Source organism: Pleurodeles waltl, chromosome 1_1 (assembly GCF_031143425.1).
Source record: "Pleurodeles waltl isolate 20211129_DDA chromosome 1_1, aPleWal1.hap1.20221129, whole genome shotgun sequence".
Taxonomy (NCBI): Eukaryota; Metazoa; Chordata; class Amphibia; order Caudata; family Salamandridae; genus Pleurodeles; species Pleurodeles waltl.
The window spans coordinates 833,457,543-833,475,843 of record NC_090436.1 but is presented as its reverse complement, the minus strand read 5'-3'; positions in this window follow the sequence as shown (position 1 = coordinate 833,475,843).

Sequence of the window (18,301 nt, the reverse complement as noted above, 5' to 3'; positions counted from 1 at the left end):
CCATCCCATAACTGCGATTGAGTAGAGAGAGAGAGAGAGAGAGAGAGAGAGAGACTGTTATTGCAATGGTCACTCCATGCAAAGACTTCAAAGCGTCACTCTAGCAAAATGTTTTCCTAGAATGTTATACTTACATTTTGAGGCACAGCAGAACAGGGTCACTTCTGGCCTATTGGTAAAGGTCTTGGACTGTCAGTAGGCTGAATGTTCAAATCCTTGTATCTCATGACAGTGTGTCTGTTTATTTTCCAGTATTTTGACTATTAAACGTTCCTAGTGATGTAACATTGAAGTATTTTTCCACTCGAAATCTTTGAGTCCAATGACATAGCTAAGTCTGGACACCACATGCTAAGGAGTCACTTTTGACCTAGTGGTTAAGGTCTCAGACTGAAGGTTGAGGGTGCAAATGTATGTGTGTCTGTAATCATTTCCCTGGGTCCCCAGGGCTGCAATCAGCCAGGGTAGAGGGGGCACGCGGCCCATCACCAGAAAAAAGAATTTTGAATTTCGGGCCCCAGGGATGGGGTCCCTGGGGCCGAAATCAGTTAGGGAGGCAGGCCATGTGGACCTGCGGCCAATTTCCACTGCGCATGGCCTTTGGCCATGCGCAGCATGGGGTTGGATGGTTTAGGAGGGGTTGGGTGCAGGGTCAGGCTGCAAGCTGCAGGCAGGGCCTGCGGCCAACCTCATTGTGCATGGCCAAAGGCTGTGCATGGCGCAAAGTTGAGTGGTTATAGGGGGTTGGCTGCAGGTTGAAGGCCATTTGCACCGGTGGTTGAATTAACTTATAGTAATGAAAATTGCATTACTTTGAAAAAAACATTGAAATTCACTGAAAAAACAAAGATAACAGGGACGTTATGGTTAGGAAATAGAATTTAAAAAAACATAGAAGTTCACTTAAAAATCCAAAGATTACCAAGACATTATAGTTAGGTTCTGAATTTACTTGTACAAAACCTTAGACATTTACTAGTTATAGTTATAGTTATTTCAAGTAACTATGACATGTACCCTCACATTTCACTGTAGTTACCCCAGATATTACAACGCTCATGACATATTTTATAACATCATTGATTATATCACTGTAACATTTGTTGTAAAATTATGAAGACAGAAACTGTGCATGGCGAGGGCACTGTGATTTTTTTTAAATCACAGCGAAATTTGCGGATCTGCGTGATTTTTGCCATGATTGTTGCTTCTTTCTCTTAGTCCAGAAAGAGTGCTTTTTGTTATTTGGTGTAAATCCATTCAGTAGTTTTTGAAATATTAAAGGAAAACCAAATTTGTTTCTCAGGAGGTGTGAAGGCTCCGCAAACACTCCCGATCTTGTGCTGAGATCTAATTGACTGCCAACACTTCAACCAGGATTTGCTGGAAGCCATCTTGGGAGTTGGCTTCAGCCGAGTCCCAGAACAAAAATGTAAACAAATAAAGAAAAGGGAGCAGGGTAGGGACACCCTGACCCCTTAGCTCTGGTGCTGGGGACCCAGAGGGACCCCACCGGGGCAAAAAAAGCATTTAAAAAAAACCTTTTGCCGAAAATCACAGCGAAGCTGCGAATACGGGGAAAATCCAAAAGAAAAAACAAGTGTGGTCTACCATGCTTGTTTTGAGCAGAGCCCCCAGATGGGCCAGGTCACTGGGTCATTTCTTTTTTTAAAGGAGGAGGATACATGAGGTCCACCTCCTAAGACTCATTGAGCCCCAGGGGCACCACCTCACCGGAGCTTTCTTTTTAATAATGGAGGGGAGCCATGCAGAACCTCCTCCTGGGCTTCTAAGAAGCCCGGGGGACCACCACCTCACGGACACCCCTCATGGGCTTCTAAGAAGCCCAAGAGACCACCACCTCCCAGGGGCAAACAATAGATTTGGCTGGGGCCACATGAGCCCTCCTGACCCTGAGGACCACCATCTCCCTGGGGCCAAAATGTTTAATAATACTGAGAGGGGGCCATATATGGCCCTGGGGACCACCACCTCCCTGGGGCTGGCGCATGCTCAGAGAAGGAGGGGGGCCACATGGCACCCCCTCCTGGAACCACCACCAGGGCCAGCTCCTGCTGTGTCCCAGGGTGCCGACCGGGCCATAGCTGTTTGCTCTGACTTGGTGGGCGCTTTGACAGCTCCTGTCCCAGGAAGCGACAGATGTAAAATCACTCTCACTTGCTGGGAGTGGAGTTTTCAACTTTTTCCTAGATTAAACAAATGCTCTCACACACAGGGAGCTGCATGTTTAGCAGCTTCCTGTGTGTAAGAGCAATTCTGACTCCCGCTAGAGGCAGGGAGCCGGCAGGGATTGTGGGGGCATTCAGGCTCCCCCGGTCCCCAAGTCTGCTGACTGAGTGCTCTGAAGGGTACCCAGGAGACATAATGGCGCTGTAGGGGATGGGGCCCCGGGGCCGAAATCAGCTCAGGGAGGGGAGCCACCCTGTCCCCCCTCCTATAGTATCTATGTTTACACAAGGATTCCATATTGAAAAGCAATCTGAAATCCTTCATGGAGATGAATGCATTGTTGATCTATTGGATTGCAATCTGTATGTGTCTGTGACAAGTGGGTTCTTTATTGTCCTCTCCTGGTTAGAGCAGAGTCCATTTTTCTTCTTTTAAATTGCTACGAGTATGCAAATGTGCAAATCACCTGGAAGCTCTGCACACTTGGCCCCGCACTGTCCACCGTAGTAGTATGCAAAGCTCTTCCCACCTTTTGCCGGGATGATGGACTACCTTTCGGTGAGTAGCACGCTACTCTGGAACCCAACAAGAATTAGTGATGGATTAGTTTCGGGAAATAATGAGTACAATTTTAGTATTATTATGAGTTAATTTGAGCCACGGATATGAGAGTTTGTTAGTTAGATTGACTGGAGTAATAGAGGGGTGGAGGAGGAAAGAAATCCAGAAGTGTTAATTGGGAGTATATCCTTCATTTACTCAACCCAAAGGCTTGGGATGAGTTAAGGGGGATGGAGGAGGGAAGAGTCTGTGGAAGGGTTAGGGAGAGCATAATAGCAGGGTAAGATAAATTAGGGAGAATTTAGTAGGGTTGTGTGGGAGGTCATGGTAGTAGAGTGAGGTTTGGTGAGTTAGATGTGGAAGCGGAGTGAAGAGCTTAGGCAGAGTTATTTATGAGATGAAAGTAGTAGAAAGGATTTGGGATGAGTCAGAGTGGGAATGGAGGATAGTTTGATAGAGACATGACATATGATGATGGGTAGATAAGTGTGATAAGATGAGAGCAGGAATTCATAGATATCTAGTATAACAACCCATACAGGAGCCATGCAATGACCCACGAACATGCCAAGCACAGAAACTACATATAAACATACATACATACATATATATATATATATACATACACACATACACACACATATACAAACACACATGAATACACACACATATGCACATACAACACATAATTAGAACCATGGGTAAATGTACTTAGTCAATCAGGTTTAAAGAGTGTGTGTGTATTTTATTGTTATGCCATAGTAGCGATACACATTGTCTAAAGAACTATACATAACTAGAAATATACACATAATCAGAAAAAAATATTTATCAACATAGGCATATGCAGTCCATAGTTGTTTGAATATGGTGGTTATGAAGTAAAGAGCCAACTCTTGAGCAGTTTTCTGAAGACAAGAAAGTTATCTGTGGCTTTTATAGTTGGGGGTAATGAATTCCATAGTTTGGCTGCTTGAACAGAGAAGGATGTACCACCTATAGTCTTTTTCTTGTACGGTGGTGTTGCCAATCTTGAGCGGAGGTTTCTTTGTTGGATGTATTTGGTTATTTTGTTTCTGATAAAAAGCGGTCCTGTTCCATGTATAGCTTTGTGGGTGATACAAAGCAGCTTGAAAGTGCATCTTCTGGCAACGGGTAACCAGTGTAGTGATCTCAAGGCAGGGGAGATGTGGTCTTGCGGCTTTACATTTAATTGTAGCCTGGCTGCGGAATTCCGGATACGTTGTAGTTTTTTCATAATAGATAGAGATGATCCATGGTAGAGGCCATTGGCATAATCCAGTTTGGATAGTACAAGCAAGATAGTAGCTTGCACCTTGTGTGGAAATCCAAGGTGGAGGAAGATGCGTCGTAAAGTCTTCAAGGTGATGAAGCATGTTCGTGCTAATTTGTCCACTTGGGCATTCATAGTGAACCTGGAATCAAAGGTGATTCCTAGTTTTTTAACTTCCTTGGATAATTGAGGAGGTGGTCCGAGATCGTCAGGCCAGACTCACAGAGGATCATAATTTTTCTAGTCACCACATATGAGTATTTCTGTTTTGGAGGTATTTCGTTTGAGATGGCTCCAGGTCATCCACTGATCAACGGCTCTGAGGCAACTGAAGATTTTTGAGTTTTCAATGTTTTTGGGGCATTCTAATTTAAGTAGTATTTGTGTGTCATCTGCATAGTTGTAGCATGTGAGATGGAAATCATTGATCAGTTCTGGTAAAGATATCATGTAGATGTTGAAAAGCAAAGGTGAGATGATTGATCCTTGGGGGACCCCTGCTTTTGTGAGGTAGGGTTCGGACGAGAAGGGGGGCGAGTGGATGATATTAGAAGTTTTTTGAAGATAGGAAGTAATCCAGTCGAGAGCAATCCCTTGTATGCCGGCTTCGTGGAGTCTTTGAATTAGGGTGTCATGGTCAACTGTATCAAAGGCAGCCGAGAGGTCCAAGAGAAGTAGTGCAGCAACTCCATTGCGGTCTACTGTGTTTTTAAGATCATCCCAGATTGCTATGAGTGCTGATTCAGTGCTTCTTCCTGGGCGGAATCCAGTTTGGAAGTCTGAAAGTATAGAATTGTCTTCAATGAATTGTGACATCTGGGTGAATGCTGCTCTGTCTATCAATTTGCCCAGGAAAGGTCCATTTGTGATTGGTCTGTAGTTGTTGGGGGTCTTGCGGGTCTAGGTTTGTTTTCTTTCATAACGGTCGTATGTATGCCTTTTTCAGGTCTACAGGAAAAGTTCCTGAAGTTAAAGAGTTGTTGGTGATTCTTCTTACAGGTGTGGCAGCAGAAGTAGATAGAAGAATGTTCCTGAAGATTTGTGGTGGGCAAGGGTCAGATAGCTTTTGGATGGGGCATATTGGGTTTGTCAAACCAAATGTTTAGATCCCCAAGAATGCATAGGTTGGAGTATAGTGTAATAAGGTTTGAGACTGTGTCTAGAAAAGCATCTGGGAATGTGGAGTTGTTAGGTGGAGGTCTGTAAAGGAGGAGAAAGTTACAGGAGGAAGTTGGAGTAGGGTGGCATCTGGTAAGGAGGGCTTCACATCCTTGTATGGAGATGTTGTTTGTTTTAATGAGGTTCAATGCCTGTTTGAATATAATAGCTAGTCCACCTCCTCTCTTGCCTATACGTTTCTGTGTGATGGTTTGATAGCCTGGAGGAACGGCTTCGTGCAACACTGGGGCCATGTCATCTCCCAACCAGGATTCAATTATGAATAGTAAGTCAGATTGTGTGTCTGTGAGCAGGTTGTAGATGTGGTGCTTGTTTTTTTAGAGTGATCGAGCATTTATGAGCTGGCAGTTTAGAAAAGGTGTGTTAGTGGTAGTGTTGTTTTGTTTAGGAGAAGGGTAAGTAGTATAATATGAGCTTGAAGAAGGAGTGTTGCTAGTTGTGATAACTGTTTGAGGCTCACAATAGTCTTGCTTTTCAATATAGTGTTCCTCTTCCAGAAGGTTAAGGAGGCATTTTGTTGGGTCTGTGTGTGTGGGTGGTGGACTTGGTGGCTGAGAGAGCCATGAAGAGTGTACTGTTTTTTGTAGGGTAGTCTTATTATGTAATAGACATGGGTATGCGAGATTGCTATAAGTGGCATGTTTTTTATTTTGTTTGCGTTTGTTTAGTGTGTATGGAGTCTGGGTTGGGGTGGTGGAGGAGCATGTGGATCATGATGTAAGGCTCTAAATTGTGCAATGAAGGAGAGGCGAGTGAACGAAAGTTGATGGGTGGTAGGTGTTTGTGAAGAGTGAGAAAGTAGGGGTGGAGATAGGATGGAATTTGTATTCTTTGTGTAGTCCTGAGGGTGGGAGTGGGTATGACGATAAGTGTAATGTAAGTTTGTGTTGCTTTGATGTGCTGATGTTTGTGGTCTGTATTGTTTTTGTGGAATAGTGAGAGGGGATATTGGTGTAGTTGTTTTTGGTGAGGGATTTGTATGTGAGTTAGTGCTGGTGAGTGGAATTTGAGTGTTAGATGGGGCGTTGATGTGTTTTGGAGATGAATGTATGAGGTGAGTAAGAGGTGATGGATGTGTGTCAGGGGAGTTAGTGTTAGTTGCGATGACTGGAAGAGGTAATATGTGTGGTGGAGTGAAATGTGGGGATTGTATGGTTGTGTGTAATTGGTGAAGAGAGGGGAAGAGTGTTTGTAGATGGTGTGTTTGAAGGCAGGGTTTGGGCATTGTTATGATGACAAGTGGTCTGTGTGGAGCAAACAGCGGATAGTGTTGTTGGTTAGTATGAGCAGAGAGTGTGTATCTGGAAGGCCGAGACTGAGAGAAATGTATATTGTAGTTTTGTGTGGTGTGGGTGATGGCAGGTTGTGTTAGTGGGAGTGGACAGAGTAGTGTTTTGCTGTGAGAATGAAGGTGTTTGACTGTTGTAGTTGTGGAGGATATGTGTATATGTGTTGTATACAGGGTATTGTGTTGGGTGATGGGACAATGCAATCTGTCTGTGGTTAGTTTGTGATGCATGAGTTGGATGTCTTTGTAGATAATGTGTTTGCATGTTGAGGGATGTGTAGGGGCTGAAATCATTCCTGGTCAATTGAGAATTGGGCAGCATTTCTGGCCCTAGGCCCTAGTCCCTACCTATCCAGAACAGGCCCAAACAGGCAACTGCCCTTGTCCTCGCCGCCCTTTGCCTCGACGCCCAGGCTGAGACGCCCTGGGTCCTAGGCTTAAATAGCCCTACTGGCCAATAAGAAGCTGGTCCTAACCCTAGCCAATCCAATTTCAAGCCCTGATTTATACAACGAATGGGAGACCCAGCCCCAATCACCAATCATAGCCCTATTCCTGACCACCAATCACAGCCCCAGCCCTAAAACCAGCAACCAATCAGAATCCCAGCCCTGTGTTGCCAAACCCCACACAAGGTCGCTGGTGACATTTCCTTGTGCTCCATTGCACAACTGTAGTGTAAAAAACATACTGGAAATTTACCCAAGGAGGCAGAAAGAACTCCACTTGGGTAGATATTTTGTGCAAAGTTGTGAACTCTTGTTGGATAAAAGGGCAGGTAAGGTTAGTTTGTGGCCGAGTCACTCACACAGCTACTGACACATCCACACAGACACTCACACACCCACTCACAGACGCACTCAGACATTCACTCAGACACTCATGCACCGGCTAACAGACCCACTCAGACATTCATGCACCTAGTCACAGACCCACTCAGAGACTTACACACCCACTCACAGACACACTTAGACTCTCACACACCCACACACAGACCCACTCAGACACCCACTCAGATACTCATGCATCCACTCACAGACCAACTCAGAGATTCATGTACTCACTCACATACCCTCTGAGACATTCATGCACCCACTCACAGACCCACTCAGGCTCATGCACCCACTCATATACCCACTCGGAGACTCATGCTCTCACTCAGACCCACTCAGAAACTCATACACTCACTCACAGCCACACTCAGCGTCTCATGTACCCACTCACTGACCTATTCCAACACTCACACACTCACTCACAAACCCACTCAGACACTCATGCACCTAGTCATAGACCCACTCAGACCCTTACACACCCACTCACAGACCCACCCAGACACTTATGCATGCACTCACAGACCCACTCAGATCCTCATGCACTCATTCACAGACCCACTCACACCTCATGCACGCAATCATAACGATCATAGATACACTAAGACAATCATGTACCTACCCAGAGACCCACTCAGACAATCATGCATCCACTCACAGACCTACTCAGAGTCATGAATCCACTCACACAACCACTCAGAGACTCATGCGCCCACTCACAGACCCACTCAGAGAGCCATTCACCCACCGATAAAACCCACTGAGGTATTCATGCACACACTCACAGACCCGCTAAGAGACTTATGCATGCAGAGTTGGGTGGTTATAGGGGGTTAGCTGCAGGGCCTGGCCACAGGTTAGCATACATTAATTAAAATTACTTTTGAAATTAAAATTAAGATTTACATATAGTAATTAAAATTACTTTATGTTAAAAAAAACACAGAAATTCACTAAAAAAACAAAGGTTTCAGGAACGTTATAGTTAGGAAATAGATTGTTAAAAAACATAGAAAGTCATTTAAAAGGTTACAGTTACGTTATGGTTAGGTTCTGAATTTACTCCCACAAAACAATGGAAAATTAGCAGTTATAGTTAGCTCAAGTAATTACAACTTGTGCCCTAAGGTAACTATAACTCGAGCCCTCGCCATGCACTGCCAATTGCGCCACATGTTACATCATTAATGACATCTTTGATAACCTCATTGCATTGAGAACATCAATGTAACATTTGCTGTACTATTTTTGAGAAGAAAACTGTGCATGGCGGAGGCGCGAGTTATACTTATCTTAGGGCACGAGTTATAGTTGCTTGAGCTACTACTAACTATAACTGCAAAATTTCTATGGTTTTGTGCGAGTAAGTTCAGATCCTAACTATAATGTCCCTGTAACGTTTGTTTTTTTAACCGAATATATATATATATATACATATATATATATATATATATATATATATATATATATATATATATATATATATATAGTTAAAAACAGTACTTACCACCTTACCTACATGATAAAGTCTTCCAGATGTAACTTCCACGATGAAACAGTACTCCCAATGTAAATGACATGATGTAACGACGGCAGTATACCAACTGGCATTCTGAATGTGACTCTGTTTTTGGCTATCTATACCAAATGTACTGCTCTCTGCCTTTCTACCTTGCTTTCACAGTGAAACTATCTTTTGCTCTATCATCTTTTTCCCGTGACCTTGACCACACACTTGTTTAACTCTTTACTATTTGTTGCACCTCCTTTTAATTTACTCTTCACCTCACCTCCCTTTGTCTGTTTGTATCTCTCTACCTGTGCCTTCTTTCTACCACAGTCTTCTCTACTTTACCTACCTGCCTCAGTAACCACTGCCACCCATCTTTCTACCTCATTTATCTATCTACAGCTACTGCCATCCCTCTCTACCACCATCTACGTCTCTGTTGCTTCACCTATCATTGCTTAATGTTTCCTAGCTTCCTTCACCTCATGCCTTCTACGTCACCCCTTCGATTTCCTTCTCTCTAACTCTGCAAATCTATGTACCCCTGCCCTCCCTATTTTAACTCTACCTCAGCTCTCTCAGTTACACCTCTCTTTACCCCACCTTTCCACCTCTCACACAACCTTACATCTCGCGATAAAATGATGCGCCTTTGTGCACAACTCTTCTTTACACCCTCTCCCTACCTCAGCTCTCTCTGCCTCTCCTCTCTCTCTCTACACCTCATTTCATGTCATTTTCAATTATCTCTCCTCAATCCACTTAATCTTTTTGTAACCTCATTTATCTTTACCTGGTCCATTGTCTTCATCTTTCTCATCCTCATCCCATTCTTTTTCACCTCTCTTTTATTCTCCCTCATCCTCATCTCTCACTACTTCATCTTTGTTTACCCCATCTCTCTTTCTCTCTCTCTAACACTACTTAAACGTGCTAGTTATCTCACCAATCATTCACTATCTGGCATCTTCACTGCCTCTCTTTGATTCTCTGCTCCCTCTACACAGCAAATAGACATTCACACACAAGGCCGGGCTGTCTGTACCAGGCATCAGGCGTTTCCCCAGAAGGCTGGAAGAGTGGGGGGGCTGCTTTTGTTTTTGGGGGGCTGGTTTTATAGCAGTGCAGCAGTTCTAAAAGCACCTCAGAGTTCCTTGTATATCTAACAGTTTTCAGGTAATGATAAAAATGCCAAGATAACTCTTGCGATTGATATACCTGATGGACAGAGATAGGAGTTTTGTCTAGTGACATTTTTGAGTGATCTGAGTTAGCTAGATGGTTAAAATGCCTGCTGCAAAGAACCTGTACTATGCAGATCACAGAACAGTATTTTATGTGCAGTGCTCAGTGGGTTATTGTTTTTGTCACAGAGATCGTTTTGTTACTGTGCAGTTCAAAAGTTACAATCATAATCCAGCACAGTGAGCTATGAACTGCCACCATAGAGCTGCATGCAAACTGCATGGTATATGTTAGAAAGCTATGTTGTTTTCCTAGTCTTTGATTATCCTAATTTCGCTAAAAAAGGGCTGTTTGGGTTGGACAAAATTGGTATTAGTAAAGTCAACTCTATCCACTGTGTTAAGTTCTGATTCCTCAGTTTATGCTTCCCCCGTCTACCAGTAGGGATGACATGTGAATCCTACACCTTGTAGTTAGTCCCGTTTACTCTTATGCAGCATTTTCTATACACTGATTTACACATATATGATTCATTGTCTCTGTATATGTGTGTGTGATGTAAAGTGCTGCAACACTCTATGCTGGTAAGAAAGGCACTGTAAAACACATGAAATACATGTGAGAAGGGGGCTATGGAAAGATGAGATGCACTGTTAGAGGGTGACAGTGAGGGAATCATTAAAGAGCCCCAATAAAGAACACAGTATCCTCCTGCACTGCAAGGTCATCATTTACTGTGCTTTAAAAACAAATATAATTGACCATATAATGACAAATGTGCTGCAAAATGTACAGTTTTTGCCATTTTTACCTAAATGTTCTTGTGAGAGAGACCCCCCCCTCCCCAAAGCCACATTGTAGTGGTCAGGCTTGCTCGCTATACACCCTGTGGGTGCTGGTCTGGCACCATTTGCCAGGGCTGCTTTGGGTTTCCAGTCGGACCCTGCTCACACAGTTCTCAAGGATGCTCTGAAGCATGTTAATTAGTCGTTGCTGTTATTTGGCATCTGTGTAGGTCACAATCTAATCCTCAAATGTAGCATTTTAGTCATCCCTAACTTTCGAATACATTTCTCAACTGTTGACGTAGCACAGTTTTTCATGTGGGACATTTAAATTCCTGTTTTTCATTTGAGAACTAAAGGCCAACATAACATCCTGTGGATATTATGAAATAGATAATGTTTTTTTCCGGCATGCAGAACAATCTTGGATTTGTTTCCTGTAGAAAAAAACCGTTTGCAGAAACCAGTACTTGAATGTTGTATTTCATTTCTATAAGATGTTTTGCACCACGTCAGGTGTGCAACATATTTTATGGATTTAGCATGGAGATGAGAAGGAGACTGGATTATCACCTACTTTCAATAGGCGGTAAAATGCGAATGTCTTGCGACCGCATTTGGGTCACAAAACATTCATTCATACCTCTGCAATTTGGTATTAGGAAGGGATGCCCTTGACAAGCCCCTTCTAATACTGAATAAATATGTAGACACAATCCCAATTTGTGATTTGGTAACAAGTTACGAATCGCAAATTCGACTTGATACATACGTTGGGCCGCTTGCGATTGCAAAAATGTTTGATACATCTGGCCCTTGCTTACTCTGTAAACTGCTTGTTTCATTTTTTATTAAAGTATGCGTGTGTCTCTGGAATGGACCACTGTTTACATCATACTTAATAATTTAAAGAAATACATTCTTTCTTTGTATTTACACAAGCCCTTGAGTTTGTTTAAACTGCAGATGAATTATGTGTTTGAATTATGTGTTTTGTAAAAATAGACGCAGACACCTCAGTTATGGGGAAAATTACGACTTTGCTTCTGATGCAGGTGTTCATTGTCATAGTGTTGTTGTATCATATTTAAAAGTGCTAGGATACTTCGCTGTTGTTGAGGACACCCTCAGAATCTGTGAAATTTCAGCTTTATACACGGGTGATCCTCCCAGTCCTCACATACGAGTATTATTTGCACCTGCCTTCCTCTTGCTTCTGATAGCGTGTAACTCATTTTCACAGCTTGATCCGCTCGAACCTCTCCATTATCATGACCATCTTACCTACCCCTCCCTATGTATTTCATCCACTGGTTGCAACCCATCCCGTTTCAGCCCTTTCTCCATCTATCTAAATCTGTTCGCCTGATCCTTCCGTCCCTATCTCCTCACAAGTGTGTCTGATACCTCATTATTCAGCCCCATCTACCTCCAGTCTTATATTTCACAGCTCTTCGTCTGTATTGGCAATTTCCTCTGCCCCCTGCGAGTGATCCTCAACTCTCTTTCCTTTCCTCTTCCCCGCACGTCGGGCCCAACAGCTCAAGCTGTCTCGTTTCAAAGGACATATTGTGGGCTTACCAAGGACATACAGGGACCTGGAGCCTGGCCATTGTGTACCATTGGTTGACTTTCCTATCATTCTCACTTGGCTGCATGTTATATGATGACTTTTTAGTGAATCTTGTGTTCGTCTGTTCCATGGAACATTGCCTGTTTGCACATCTCTTTATTTGCCTGACTTCTATGCTTTCTCTGCTTGCTTCTAGGGAAATACTTATTTCTTTTTAAGCACTTCATTAGAGTGCATGTCTTTTTCAAGTGTCTCCTCGTGCGCTTGCTTTTGTCCCCCTCACTTTCTCTGCCCATGTGCGTCTCTTCCCCCACCCTCGCTCATGTTGCTCTCCCACTTATGTGCTTCTGCCCCCGTGCTCCACATTGCTCTCTTTTGCCAGTGTTCTCTCTCTCTTGTTGCTCTCCCCGCTCACCATATTGCTTCTATTACCGCCCAGCATGTTACTGTTCCACTATCTCCTCAGCAGCCCCCTCCTTAAAGTGCTTTTGCGCAATTTTTTTTTAATTCACCGATCCATGTTGGATCAGTAAATGATAAAAAAAGAGTCCTTTTGTATGCATGGACTTACCCTCCCTCACTAACAAGAGCTATTTTTAAACTCAAAAGTGAAGAGCACGGGCTATGATCCTTGCACTGTAGGGACATGTAGCAATCAGAATGTTTGGTTTGTTGCATATATAATTGCAGGACGGCAGAACGACTGCTTTATAAAGGATTTGATTAATTTCAACATGCTCTGTTGCACAACCTTTGGATTAAAAAGGCCAGATCATTACTTCCATATGTCACCTTTGGCATCTCATCCTTTCCAAAGAGTGCCGTGGATCTCAAAACCACAGAGAGGGCCAGAGAATGTGTTTTGTTCAACAATTCTAGGATAACAGGTCGCCTGGTTTAAATGTGACAGTGTGCAACATCTACCAATATCTGAATGAACTGCAGGATTGTTGAGATAATGCTGAGGTCAAACCAAAACACTGGCTTACATTCTTCTCTATAAACAACCTGTACAATGCAATCCATTTGAAAATATCAGTGCTTCTGTATATCCTGGCTTCTTCACAGTTTTCAAGGACATACGAGCTGCCAGAATAAAACTTTTGCTTCCAAGAGTAAACTACTGTGCTGGCCAGAATTAACATTTGTCTATCACTGAAGCAGCAAAAATTTACCAGATGCACCGGTAGTTCGTTTTTAATAGTTTCAACTGAAAACTAATCAGAATCCATTATGCCCATCATTTGAGTAGAATGGGAAATGATGAGACTTGATGCCTATTCATTCGGTAACAAATCACATTTTATAAAGGTGTTTATTTTTTAAATTTATAGAGCTCATTAGACTACCTTACCCCTCTTTCTTGGTCTCTCTCTCGCTCTATCCCTACGTCTTTGTCCCACTCCTTTGATTTCTTTCTTTCTTTCTTTCTTTTTTCCTTTCTTTCCTTCTTTCTTTCTTTCTTTTTTTCTTTCTTTCTTTCTATTTGTATAACAACGACAATATCTGACAGGTGCTGTACATCAAGGCCCATATTTATACTTTTTGACGCTAAACTGCGCTAACGCAGTTTAGCGTCAAAAAATTTAGCGCCGTCTAACGCCATTCTGAAGCGCCATGCGGGCGCCGTATTTATGGAATGGCGTTAGCCGGCGCTAGCAGACCGGCGCTGCCTGGTGTGCGTGGAAAAAAACCACGTAGACCAGGCAGCGCCGGCGTAGGGGGAAAATGGCGTTAGGGCGTCTTAAAATGGGGCAAGTCAGGTTGAGGCAAAAAAATCGCCTCAACCCGATTTGCGCCATTTTTTTCGACGCCCAGACGCCATTTAAATGACTCCTGTCTTAGTAAAGACAGGAGTCATGCCCCCTTGCCCAATGGCCATGCCCAGGGGACTTATGTCCCCTGGGCATGGTCATTGGGCATAGTGGCATGTAGGGGGGCACAAATAAGGCCCCCCTATGCCACCCAAAAAAATTAAAAAATATAAAAAATTATACTTACCTGAACTTACCTGAATGTCCCTGGGGTGGGTCCCTCCATCCTCGGGTGTCCTCCTGGGGTGGGCAAGGGTGGCAGGGGGGGTCCCTGGGGCAGGGGAGGGCACCTGTGGGCTCATTTTGAGCCCACAGGCCCCTTAACGCCTACCCTGACCCAGGCGTTAAAAAGTGGCGCAAAAGCGGGGTTTTTTGACCCGACCACTCCCGGGCGTGATTTTTGCCCGGGAGTATAAATACGACGCATTTGCGTCACCGTCATTTTTTTAGACGGGAACGCCTTCCTTGCATCTCATTAACGCAAGGAAGGCGTTCACGCAAAAAAATGACGCTATTTGCCCATACTTTGGCGCTAGACGCGTCTAACGCCAAAGTATAAATATGGCGTTAGTTTTGCTCCGAATTTGCGTCGAAAAAAACTACGCTAATTCGGCGCAAACGGAGTATAAATACGGGCCCAAGGCCCATATTTATACTTTTTGACGCTAAACTGCGCTAACGCAGTTTAGCGTCAAAAAATTTAGCGCCGTCTAACGCCATTCTGAAGCGCCATGCGGGCGCCGTATTTATAGAATGGCGTTAGCCGGCGCTAGCAGACCGGCGCTGCCTGGTGTGCGTGGAAAAAAACCACGTAGACCAGGCAGCGCCGGCGTAGGGGGAAAATGGCGTTAGGGCGTCTTAAAATGGGGCAAGTCAGGTTGAGGCAAAAAAATCGCCTCAACCCGATTTGCGCCATTTTTTTCGACGCCCAGACGCCATTTAAATGACTCCTGTCTTAGTAAAGACAGGAGTCATGCCCCCTTGCCCAATGGCCATGCCCAGGGGACTTATGTCCCCTGGGCATGGTCATTGGGCATAGTGGCATGTAGGGGGGCACAAATAAGGCCCCCCTATGCCACCAAAAAAAATTAAAAAATATAAAAAATTATACTTACCTGAACTTACCTGAATGTCCCTGGGGTGGGTCCCTCCATCCTTGGGTGTCCTCCTGGGGTGGGCAAGGGTGGCAGGGGGGGTCCCTGGGGGCAGGGGAGGGCACCTGTGGGCTCATTTTGAGCCCACAGGCCCCTTAACGCCTACCCTGACCCAGGCGTTAAAAAGTGGCGCAAAAGCGGGGTTTTTTGACCCGACCACTCCCGGGCGTGATTTTTGCCCGGGAGTATAAATACGACGCATTTGCGTCGCCGTCATTTTTTTAGACGGGAACGCCTTCCTTGCATCTCATTAACGCAAGGAAGGCGTTCACGCAAAAAAATGACGCTATTTGCCCATACTTTGGCGCTAGACGCGTCTAACGCCAAAGTATAAATATGGCGTTAGTTTTGCTCCGAATTTGCGTTGAAAAAAACTACGCTAATTCGGCGCAAACGGAGTATAAATACGGGCCCAAGGCCCATATTTATACTTTTTGACGCTAAACTGCGCTAACGCAGTTTAGCGTCAAAAAATTTAGCGCCGTCTAACGCCATTCTGAAGCGCCATGCGGGCGCCGTATTTATAGAATGGCGTTAGCCGGCGCTAGCAGACCGGCGCTGCCTGGTGTGCGTGGAAAAAAACCACGTAGACCAGGCAGCGCCGGCGTAGGGGGAAAATGGCGTTAGGGCGTCTTAAAATGGGGCAAGTCAGGTTGAGGCAAAAAAATCGCCTCAACCCGATTTGCGCCATTTTTTTCGACGCCCAGACGCCATTTAAATGACTCCTGTCTTAGTAAAGACAGGAGTCATGCCCCCTTGCCCAATGGCCATGCCCAGGGGACTTATGTCCCCTGGGCATGGTCATTGGGCATAGTGGCATGTAGGGGGGCACAAATAAGGCCCCCCTATGCCACCAAAAAAAATTAAAAAATATAAAAAATTATACTTACCTGAACTTACCTGAAAGTCCCTGGGGTGGGTCCCTCCATCCTTGGGTGTCCTCCTGGGGTGGGCAAGGGTGGCAGGGGGGGTCCCTGGGGGCAGGGGGGGTCCCTGGGGGCAGGGGAGGGCACCTGTGGGCTCATTTTGAGCCCACAGGCCCCTTAACGCCTACCCTGACCCAGGCGTTAAAAAGTGGCGCAAAAGCGGGGTTTTTTGACCCGACCACTCCCGGGCGTGATTTTTGCCCGGGAGTATAAATACGACGCATTTGCGTCGCCGTCATTTTTTTAGATGGGAACGCCTTCCTTGCATCTCATTACCGCAAGGAAGGCGTTCACGCAAAAAACTGACGCTATTTGCCCATACTTTGGCGCTAGACGCGTCTAACGCCAAAGTATAAATATGGTGTTAGTTTTGCGCCGAATTTGCGTCGAAAAAAACGACGCTAATTCGGCGCAAACGGAGTATAAATACGGGCCCAAGTGTTTCCCCAGTTAATGTTGGAGATCACTACATTCAACAAAAATTGGCAAAGCAAATAGGTCTTACCTTGAAAACTGTTAGCTTTCCCAATGCTATTTTTCACCCTTATCGCCGGCATGAATGTGCGTTTTCCGATGGCAGCCGTTTTTTAATGCATTTTCTTTTTTTTTTATTGTATCCGATCTAAAGAAGCATGCAGATGATTGGCCGAGGATGGCTGTCTTGGAATGGAGTTTCTTAAAGTATAAGAAAAGTAATTCAAAGATGGCCCTCGTAGATGTGCATGCACCTGTACCGGCTGTCTTTAAATGTATTATCTTATACTTTAAGATACTCCATTCAAGGATGGCAGCCTCTCTGTGCGTGCATATCTGGGGTGGCCATTTTTTAATAGGATTGCTTAAAATTGAACAAAAGATCTTCATTGATGCCTGCCTTGCATGCATGTGGCTGCTACCATCTTGGAATTGTAAAAACACATTTCAAGACGGCTGCAACCAAGAGCCCAGAAGGGCAGGCTCATGGTGCTAGTGGATTTAGGAAGCTGGGGTAAACGATGGCTTGGCGGCTTGAGGTAGGGGTTAATAACGAGAAGAGGTCGGAGGGAGGAAATGGGGGAGTGAGAGACAGAGAGGGAGAGAAATCAGTTCCTTAATTGCACTGCAATGCAAGGTCTGATGTCAGCACTGGCATGGTACATGTTGTCCAATAAAGGACTGTCAGACTGAAATGCTCCTAGGCGGCACAAATACAACAATAGGGAGGAAAGCAATTCAATCAGGAGCAGAAACGTGATATAGACAGGAATATTATCCAAACACAAGTAACGGACAGGCCCAAGTCCACTATCTGTCTTGTACTATTCACAATGTGTTTTCAACAAATACCACCCAAGGCTGCCTGTAAGCTTGACCTGAAAAGATTTAGAGATGTTTACCCTTAACATGTAATGCAAGGGACATAATATTTACATGCACAAGAACATACCAGAGTAGTAAATAGAGCAGTTACAAAGTAGACGTTCCTAAAACACGTTTTATTATATGTACATAGCAGCTATCAAAGCAGATAGTTAGGTTAGTGGTGAAACACCAGTTCAAGAGCACAATGATGTCTATGTTTAGAGACAGTGTTGGAATCACATGTTTTCAGTTCCGTTTGAAATGATTTCTAGGATTGTATCATTCTGATATCCAGAAAAATGGACTTCCACATTCTGGGGGTACTTCCAGAGAATGCTTGACTTAGTGTTTTTGATTTCTTCACGGCTAGTGTTTCAAGAAGAAGGCTGTCAAAGCTCCTCAGTTTGCAATGGCCCGAGACTCTGTAGTTTTTTTAATATGTTGCCTTTGTGTACTGCCTTAAGCAAAATAGAACCTAATGTATGGTATTCCTTGCTTCGTGCAGATTGTTACATAGGGAGTGAAATCTTATGGGTCTCCACTCAAGAAGTGGAATCTGCTCTGAAGGAACTGTCTGATTCTAGGTTTTGCGAACCTGGGTGACTAAGGAACGGTTTGGGGGTGGAGTGATCATATACCGTATGCTTTATCAAATGCTGTTGCTACAATAA